The following is an 11,280-nucleotide window of genomic DNA, read 5'->3' on the forward strand; positions in this document are numbered from 1 at the left end:
TGTTGATTCTCTGTTTGGCTTAGTTTTTCGGATCTTTGTTGTGGAGGGACGGCGTGGTGCTTCTGCCTAGACTGCCATCTTGCCGGAGTCCCCTACTTCCCTTTTAGAATCGCTGCGTTTTAAAAAGATAAGATCTCATATTAGTAGCAATGAGTATACCTTATCTAGATAATTGTTGCGACTAATACCATTCCTTAGAGAAATGCTTGATTCTAGGACTGGGATAGGAAACATAGAAGATAAGCCTGTAGCATCTTGCAGTGTCAGAGAATAAGAAAGTACTCAAACACACACACACACACACAAAAAATGATAAGGTTATATAAAAGGGACATAGGAGCCAACAGAAAGAGCTCCTAATCACCAAAGCTGTAACAATATGAGCAACAAAATAAAGCAATATTATATTATAACCCAAAGGACAAAATAGATATCATGAGTCCATACTGATATAAAATATGATTTAATACATAAACAAATGAGAGAGACACTAGACAAATAATCCCATGTGGAAGAATTACAAATAATTTACATAAACACTCAGCCCTCAAGGAGATGGAGTCTAACTCCCCACCCCTTCATTCTGGGCAACACCTAGTATATTCTTTGCAAAGAATACAGTATGAAAATAAATGAGTAACTTTACAGTGGAGAAATCTGGCAAACCAGGTGATGGAGGTTCATCTCATTAGTGATAAGTCATGTTCATATCATGTATCCTTGATATGCTGTGATGAAAATGGCCCTTTACCTTTGTGTTCTACCTCCCTGCAATCTGTATCTCCAGTCTAGTCATGAAAAAAGAAAAAAAATCAGACAGATCCAATTAAGAGACATTCTACAAAAAATCTAACTTCATTTTTATGTGCTGTGAGTTGATTCTGATTCATAGCATTCTATAGGACAGAGTAGAACTGCCCCATAGGATTTCCAAAGCTATAATCTTTGCAGAAGCTACGTCTTTCTCCAGTGGAGTGGCTGGTGGGTTCTAACCACAGATCTTTTGGTTAGCAGCTGAGTGCTTTAACTACTGCACCACCAGGGTTCCTTAAAAAACAGTCGAAGTAATCAAAAAACAGGGAAAGTCTGAAAAATTGTCAGTAGTCTTGTTGACTGCTGAAAAGTCAGCTCTGACTCATGGTGATTCCATGTATAACTGAACAAAATTTTGCTTGTTCCTATGCCACATTCGAGATCCTTGGTATATTTCAGTCTATTGTTGCTGCCATCGTCAACTGATCTCACTAAAGATTTCCCTTGCAGGGCTTTCACTGGCCCTCTACTTTGCTAAACATGATATTCTTTTCCAGCGTTTGGTTCCTACTGAAGATGCACCCACAGTAAGGGAATTGAAGCCTCTGTGAGCCATAGAATTTTCACTGACTAATTTTTGTACCTCGATAACCAGGCCTTTCTTTCTAGTCTGTCTTAGCGTCTCTGTCTGGAAGTTCCACTGAAACCTGTTCACTATGGATGACCTGGCTTGTATTTGAAATATCAATAGCATTACTGTCAGTGTCATTACAACAAGTAAGCCACCAAAATGGGACAAGCTGACAGATGGGTGCTGGGTCAATAATCTAGAGAATCCTAAAAAGATATGATGACTAAATACATTGGGGTATTCTGGATGGGATTCTGGAATAAAAAAGGGCGTTAGGCAAAAACTAGAGAAATAAATTATAAACCTTTGTTATTAATTAAGTATTAACATTCATTTCTCAATATTGACAAATATGCCATATAATTATGTAAAATGTTAATAAAGGAAAACTGGGTATGGGATACATGAGAATTCTGTGTACTATCTTTGTAATTTTTTCTGTAAATCTAAAACTACTGTAGATTAATTATTAGATAAAATTTTAGATGAAATAATTATCAAACAGATTTAAATAAAAATTTAAAAGTTTATTAAACTTCAGTCATGAAAGTCGCCTCTAACTAGTGATTGCAAAGTTGTAAATGACATATAATTCACTGCATCCTAATATCTAAATAGCCAAAGACTAAATTGGCACTAAAATACTTAAATGTAATGATGTATAGTTGTGAATAAACAGAAAAAAATGGGAGACTATTTTTAAAATAATGAAAAGTGCATGTGAGAACTTGTGTTAAGGAGAAGTGTACATGGATTGGAAGGAAATGATATCCTCTTTTCATCAAAATATTGTTTTTGTGGAAAAACTTCTTTATCTCACTTACAATTTCAGGTTCATTCCTAACATTTGAGCCTAGAAAGTTAACTTGGCAAGTTAGTCAAAAAGAACTTGTAGAATTATTAAAATAGTCTAAACAAGGTTATCAGTTATTCTTATACATATATATACATGCACATATACACATGTATTTAAACATCAAATAGTTAGACAAGCAAAATGTCTCAACATATTTTAATTCCTACAGGAATTAAAAAATAATTTATCAATAAAAGATATCTAGTTATTCCAACTTTGCATTCTAGAGCCTCCCGTCTCTTTCTCTGAACTATATATGTAGTAACTGCACATCTAAGGAGTGCATTACTCTGCACCCGTCTGCTCCAGTTAGACTCACTTTGGGCTCATGTTTCCAGATAGTAAGAGAAAAAAATTTTTTGTATATGCTTCCTTTGGACATATCAAATATTTTCATTTTATCCATATGTAGAGAAGGTAAGCAGGGTTATTCAAACAGAATATATAGAACATGCACTTTAGTGATAGATTTCAAGTACTAACTCTGTCTTTTTTTGTGATATATTTTTTTCACATACCAGTTACGACTGCAGTTTTTTAATCAACCGAACGTTATTCTCCTTTAAACATAAATTTAATCCGATATGTGATTTGATTGTTGACCGTGTTTACAGAGCTCTCCTTTAGGCAGAACAACGTGAATGGATAGAGTTCATGCCGAACAGGAAGGAATTTTACTGACAGGAGAGAGAGGGAAATAGCAAATTAGATAACCCAGTCAGAACAAAGGAATAAAACATTGCATTACAAAATATGTCACAGTAGTGTCCTAGGTGGAAATGTTGAATACACAGAAACCAAAAGATGGAGTGATATGCGAGTAAGTGAAATGGGAGTTGTTCAAGTAAAAACTCAGGAAAAGCTGAGGTGTTCCATTTATTTACAGCCTTTTATTGTGAATATGGAGGGAGCCCTGGTGGAGCCGTGGTTAAGAGCTACAGCTGCTAACCGAAAGGTTGGCAGTTTAAATCTATTAGCTGCTCGCATGGGCCAGTTCTACTCCGTCCTATAGGGTCTCTATGAGTCGGAATTGACCCAACGGCAATGAATTTGGTTTTGATTGTGAACATTAATGTGCAAGCAAATGAGTACATAGAATGCCTATCTGATGAAGACAAAAGACTGTGTAAAAGCAGTCTTGGCACCTTCCAATATTTACTGGGCCACTATTTTGTCTTATAATAATGTTAACTCCAAGATTTGTTTGTAATTTAACAGAAGAGAATGAATATATTAGCTTCATAATTGGTAATAATGCTTAAATTGTATTCATAAACTAATTTCACAATGACATCCATTTCTTCATATGTTTCTGTTCTTTCTAAATGTTAGTAATTAATTGTCGCATGCTAGTAACATCAGTAAAAAGGCAATTCCTGCCGCTGCTATCAAAAAACTCCAAGCACTTTTTCGAGTGCATTTGTATATACCTTTTACAAATTGAAAGTACTTAATATATGCAATTTATTCCTCATGTATTACAATATGGGTGAATGATGATATTAAGCAATGAAAAGTTAAGAGTCTTTGACCAAGGTCATAACTAGATTGTGACATGTAGAATTTGAGTCCACAATTCCTGACTTTCAGGTCACTGGTCTGTCTATATTAATGTTCTATCTCAAATTAACTCCAATAAAGAAGCTGAGTGTAAATTACTCTTTGTGGGGGAAAAAAAAATCTGTGCTACTTGATCTTGATGGCTATTTTAACTTTTTCGAGAATTGCCCGAAGTTACTAGTTTTTTCTCATACGATGTTTCCTTAAAATTAATGTACTTTCAGAAATGTCTTACAATCTTTTTAATACTACACTATTTAATGCATAAATGAACACTTTAATCATGCTATTTTAATTTTTTTCAACTCTAGCAATGGCCTTATTACCTATATTCATATTAATTAATTTCTTCCTTGTAATGATCTACTTATGAACCATTTAAACTTAAGGAATATATGTTTTATATTCATAATTAATGCAGAGCTTCTATGGTTTTTCACAATAAATTAATTTTTCAACTACAGTAGTTAAAATTTGGATTGGTTTTCAAAGACTTTCTATGGCAGTGACTGCATAATAATTGTTTTTTGATCATGTTGCATATATTTATCTGAAACCACCAAAGTGCTAGTTTATCTGTATAGTTATAGATGTAATTATTTCCCTCAAAGAATACATGAAGTAAGCAAACCGTCAGCATGGATTTATACTACTAGCTTCCAACCAGTCATCTATTTTAAGAGAATGATTTTGAGTTACTAACGTTTCTTCCAAAATCGCTGTCATTTAAAAGATATTTTACACTTTATTCAATTATACTTAACCTAAATAATAGGTATAAAATGATACACAATAAAGGACAAAAGATAATATTATTGATATCCTAACCACAAAATCATTACAGGATATGTAGACTTTTTAGATACCCAACTCCTTGAACTATTTTATATTAATACTTTGAACTTTATTTGGAATTGCTTTATACATTGGTAGTGCAGTCATTCATTTATCTCGTGACTAAATAAAATGTGTATTTTCTTCAAGACTGAGCCAAAATAAGCCGGCCTAGATATAACTCAAAGTTTAAAGGAATCACTGACATTTTACCAAACTTTATTGGTTATACCCGTTCCTTTGGACAGAGATATTAAAGATTAGGTATAATCTTTTTTTTTTTCCCTCATAGGAAAGATATACTTTTTCTGATTTGTCAAAGCCAGAAAGGAAATATCATTTTTAGCTAGATTTTGGATTTACTGTGTTATATACCTTGTGTCAGCAGAAGACTTTCTATAGACCTAGCTTAGAGTTCTGTTTGTTTCTCTTATGAACCTATCTTCTTTAGTCTTCATCCTTCTTTTGTTAAAATCTGGTTATCCTTACCTTGTTATTATGACTCATGTGAACTTAACTTTCCTTTGACATGTTGCTAGTAGCACATCTACTTTAAATTCTGTTCAGTTACGATAGCATCTAGACATATAACTTGCTAGAGTTTACTTGTGACAATTCACATAATCTTCTATCTCACAGCTATGGTTCTTGAATCCATGGTACAATAGCTCACAGTAAATGGATTTTAGCTATGATCCAAGCCCTTGTGTTAGTATGATGTTCTATAGCCCATCGTATGTATTTTTGTATCTTTGTGTAACAATTACTGTAGGAAGCATCCTGACTGACTCTTAATTCTTTTCAAAGTCTGTTAATGGAGATGCAAAGATGGTACTAATTTAATAAATATTAATATATTTACTAAAAAAGAGTTGATTCACTCAATTCAATCAAATCTAACAATAAATAAGAGGGGAATTTTGATGGATAATAGTGTTAATAAGGAAAATTATGCTGAAGATAATTCAAAAATGGTTGCAGCAGTACATTGACAAGGAACTGCTGGAAATTCAAGCCAGATTCAGAAGAGGACATGGAATGATGTCAAATGGATCTTTTCTGAAAGCAGAAAATACTATTACACACTTCTCCTAGATATTTGAAATCATTACCCCCTCATCATTTTCAAGTTTTATGCAAATGTCACCTTTTTAATGAGGCTGATTCAGCCATCCATTTAAAAATGCAGATCCCATCACACTTTCTATTTTAATCTATTCTTTTTTTTTTCCTTTTTTTACTATACTTTTCATGTTCTAATGTACTTTATATTTAATTTTTTAAAAAATATTTATTTTTGTTTGATTTCTATGTTTTATTGTTTCTCTCCTGCTGGAACTTTAGCTTGACAAAGGTAGGTATCTTTGTCTATTTCCTTTGCTGATATATATCAAAGCACTACCAAAATACCTGACACAGAGTACTTATTCTGTATACATCCACTGGAAGAATGTATAAATCTTAACAGAGAGGAAGAGGAATATAAAAAAATAAAATAAAAATGAAAGCCACTCTGAGTGTTTTGAGATTTTAAAGTAATATTTGTCTTTAACCTATCAGTCAAATTCAATAAACTAAAATTAATTATTTACAATAAAGATAAACCGCATGATAGACAAAAAAAAAAAAAGATCTTGTTTACAAATCTGCTCCAAAAGACTCCTTTGAAGTGTTAAAAACATTAAGATGTCTCTTTGATGACTAAGATGTGACTGACCCAAGCCATGGTATTTTCAATTGCCTAATGTCCATGCAAAAGCTGGACAATGAAAAAGGAGAACCAAAGAAGAGTTGATGCATTCAAATTGTGGTGTTGACAAGGAATATTGAGCATAACATGGACTGACAGAAGCATAAACAAATCTATCTTGAATGATGTAAAGCCAGAATGCTCCTTAGAAGCCAAGATGGTGAGATATTTTCTTGCTGACTTTGAAAATGTCATCAGGAGGTTCCAATCACTGGAGAAAACCATCATGCTTGGTGACGTATAGGATCAGCAAAAAAGAGAGAGAATCTCAGTTAAGATGGATTGACACTGTGGCTGCAACAATGGCTTCCAACATAACAATTGTGAGGAAGACGCAAGACTGGGCAACATATCATTCTGTTACACATAATGTCACTGTGAGTCACAGTCAACTCAACAGCACCTAACAACCACAATAACATGAAACTTTGGATGTTAAGCATAACAATAATCCTTTTAATCCAATAATTACTTAGATAACCCCAGTTAGGTATGGTCTGACTTGCTTACTTTGGACGTATCATCAACGGGGATTAATTGCTGAAAGAGGCCATCGTATTTGGTGAAGCAGAGGGCCAGCAAAGTCATGGGAGACCCTTGGAGAGATGGATTGGTACAATAGTCACAATGATGGACTCAAACATTCTGGTGATTGTGAGGATGATGCAGGATCAGAAAATGTTTCAATCTGTTCTACATAAGGTTGTCGTGCACCAGAGTTGACTTGATGCCAGCTAACAACAACAAAAAAAGATGAGTAGAAAGAAGCAGCAACAAATTTGCCATCAAGAAATTTATAAAAGAGTTGTTATATCTGAGCTATTCAAATATGTGCAAGTCCAATGTTTGCTGAGATCTTAACCATGTGCCAGTCACCATGCTAAATGATAACAGAAAACAATGAATGTTCAAATAATAAAACAGCTCCTACACAGTGGTATCACTAGGGATGGTGTCACCTAGTGCAGTAACTCATGGTGTCATTCTACTTGAGGGAGGGGGGCTGGCCAGTGAACTCGTCTCCCCTTGGCCCAGCCCCTTCCCTTCACAGGGTCAAACACCACGCTGCACAGCCCTCCCCTCCCAGTCCCACCTCCTTTGGCTTCTCACAGCTCCTCTCCTCTCCCACTGACCAAGGTGGAGATCTTCCTCCCTTCCCAATGGTGGGTACCATGGCCTAGCCACCCATACCCTGACTGGCAAGTGAGGAGTGAGTGACACCAACCCTAGTGATGCCACTGCCTTTGTAGCCCTCCACCTGCAGTGCAGCCCACACGCAGCCCCCATTGCAGTCCCTGGTGTCATTTTGGTGTCGCCCCCTCTGACAGTGTTAGGAGGTTAGGTCCACACCTCTTGAACCCCCTAGTGATGCTACTGTTCCTACATCCACAAAATTATAGTATTGTGAAGCAGAGAGTGACTTGTAAAACATTCATGTAAATAAATATAAAATTATGACTATATGTACATCAAAGAAGAACTGCATATTGTATGAGATTTTATAATACTCTGCACAGACATTATTATATTGAGGATTTTTTGGTACAGTCTAATTTTGAATATTAGTTTGACCTGAATATATGTTTATAGTTTTAAGGAAAAAAGAAATCTACATCAGTCATCTTTATACCTTCTCTTAATAACCAACCTATTTTCCAAAAGAAATATCATTTGATAGTGCACTAATCAACCATATGAATATTGATATAACCTGTTAGAAAAATGAGGATATCTTTGATTTTCATTTTTCCAAAACAACCAAAGACACACATTAAACATTTTTGTTTCTTTGAAGAAACTGTAAATAATCAAACTTCATTTAAAAAAATGGATAGAAGAATTTGGGTATTTATAAGTGGCTGTAGATCAATCATCAAGTTGTTTTGGTGTACATTGTGCCATCTCACCTTTCAATGATGAGACTTATGTATTTGGAGGACAGAGTAAATTGTCCCGGGAAAATGGTGTAATTTATAAAAACTAGCCAGACATTTTTCAAGAGGAATATAGCAAAGCAAGATATTGTGATCACACTCGTTTCTTTTGTGATCTTTTTAGAAGAAAATATTGATTTAAGACCTTTTCTGTAAAAAAGAAAATTATAGGCTAATATCTCTCATGAATATAGATGCAAAAATTCTCAACAAAATTCTAGTCAGTAGAATCCAGCATCATATCAAAAAAATAATACACCACAACCAAGTGGGATTCACACCAGGTATGCAAGGATGGTCCAAGATTATCAGTAAACATAATTTGCTACAAAAACAAAATGAAAGAAAAGAATCACATGGTCATCTCAATCGAGGCAGAAAAGGCATTCGACAAAGCCCAACACCGATTCCTGATAAAAGCTATCAATAAAATAGATATAAAAGGAAAATTTCTCAGCATAACAAAGGTAATCTATACAAAACCAACAGCCAACATCATTCTTCATGAAGAGAGGCTGAAAACACTCTCCATGAGAATAGGAACAAGAAAAGGATGTCCTTTATTACCACTCCTGTTAAACATTATGTTGGAAGTCCTAGCTAGAGAAATAAGGCAAGAAAAATAAATAAAGGACATTCGAACTGGTAATGAAGTAGTTAAACTGTCCCTATCTCTGGATGATATGATACTATTCATAGAAAACCCAAAAGACTCCAAGAGAAAAATACTGGAACTAATAGAAAGATTCAGCAGAGTAGCAGGATACAAGATAAACATACAAAAATCAGTTGGATTCCTATACACCAATAAAGAGAATGACAAAAAGGAAATCAGGAAAACAATATCATTTATAATAGTCCCTAAAAAAATAAAATACTTAAGAATAAATCTAACTAGGGATTTAAAAGACCTATACAAAGAAAACTACAAAACACTACCGCAAGAAACCAAAAGAGATTGACATAAATGGAAAAACATACCATGCTCCTGGCTAGGTAGACTCAACATTGTGAAGATGACAATTCTACCAAAGCAATCTACAAATACAATGCAATTCTGATTCAAATACCAACAACATTCTTTAATGAGATGGAAAAACTAATCATTAAGTTTACATGGAAAGGGAAGAAGCCCTAAATATGTAAAGTACCATTGCAGAAGAAGAATAAAGTAGGAAGACTCGCACTGCCTGACCTCAGAACCTAATACACAGCTATGGTAGTCAAAATAGCCTGGTACTGGTACAATGACAGATACATTGACCAACAGAACAGAATTGAGAACCCAGGTGTAAATCAATCCACCTACGGTCACCTGATCTTCGACAAGGGCCCAAGGTCCATCAAATGGGGAAAAGACAGTCTTTTTAACAAATGGTGCCGGCAAAACTGGATGTCCATCTGCAAAAAAATGAAACAGGACCCATACCTCACACCCTATACAAAAACTAATTTAAAATGGATCAAAAACCTAAATATAAATCCCAAAACTATAAGTTCATAGAAGAAAAAATAAGATCAACACTAGAGTCCCTAATAAATGGTATTAAAAGTATACAAACCATAACCAACAACACACAAATACCAGAAGATAAGCTAGATAAGTGGAATCTTCTAAAAATTAAGCACTTACGCTCATCAAAAGACTTCACCAAAAGAGTAAAAAGAGAACCTACAGACTGGGAGCAAATTTTTGGCTAATACAAATTAGACAAAAGTGTAATCTCTAAAATCTACAAGAAAATCCACCACATCTACGACAAAAATACAAATAATCCAATGAAAAAATGGGCAAAGGAAATGAACAGACATTTCACCAAAGAAGACACTTAAGCAGCTAACAGACACATGAGGAAAGGCTCATGACCACTAGCCATTAGAGAAATGCAAATCAAAACCACAGTGAGGGATACTATCTCACTCCAGCATTAATGGAACAAATCAAAAACACAGAAAATAACAAATGTTGGAGAGGCTGTGGGGAGACTGAAACTCTTATGCACTACTGGTAGGAATGCAAAATGGTCCAATCATTTTGGAAAACAATACAATGCCTCTTAGAAAGCTAAAAATAGAAATACCATGAGATCCAGCAATCCCACTCCTAGGAATATACCCTAGAGAAATAAGAGCTGTCACACAAATAGAGATATGCACACCCATGTACATTGCAGCATTGTTCACAACAGCAAAAAGATGGAAACAACCTAGATGCCCATCAACAGATGAATGGATAAACAAACTATGTTACATAGACACAATGGAGGACTAGGCAATGATAAGGAACAGTAACCAATCACCGAAGCATCTCACAACATGGATGAATCTGGAGGGCATTATGCTGAGTGAAATAAGTCAATCACAAAAGGACAAATATTATATGAAACCACTACTATAAAAACTCATAAAAAGGTTTACACACAAAAAGAAACAATCTTTGATGGTTACGAGGGAGGGGAGGGGTAGAGATGGAAAAACACTAAATTAACAGTAGATAAGTGGTAACTTTGGTGAAGAATAAGACAGTACACAATACTGGGGAAGCCAGCACAACTTGTCCCAGGCAAGGCATGTAAGCTCCATAGACACATCCAAACTCCATGAAGGACTAAATTACTGGGCTGGAGACTGTGGGGACCATGTTCTCAGGGAACATCTAGCTCAACTGGCATAACATAGTTTATAAAGAAAATATTCTACATTCTACTTGGTGAATAGAATCTGGGGTCTTAAAAGCTTGTGATTGATATTCCACTGGTCTTCCCTTTTGGGAGCAAGGGAGAATGAAGAAAACTAAAGACACAAGGGAAAGATTAGTCTAAAGGACTAATGGACCATAACTACCACAGCCTCCACCAGACTGAGCCCAGTACAACCAGACGGTGCCCAGCTACAATCACCAACTGATCTGACAGGGATCACAATAGAGGGTCCTGGATAGAGCTGGTGAAAAATGTAGAAT

The sequence above is a fragment of the Trichechus manatus genome, unplaced genomic scaffold, assembly GCF_000243295.1.
Source record: "Trichechus manatus latirostris isolate Lorelei unplaced genomic scaffold, TriManLat1.0 scaffold00171, whole genome shotgun sequence".
NCBI classification, from domain to species: Eukaryota; Metazoa; Chordata; class Mammalia; order Sirenia; family Trichechidae; genus Trichechus; species Trichechus manatus.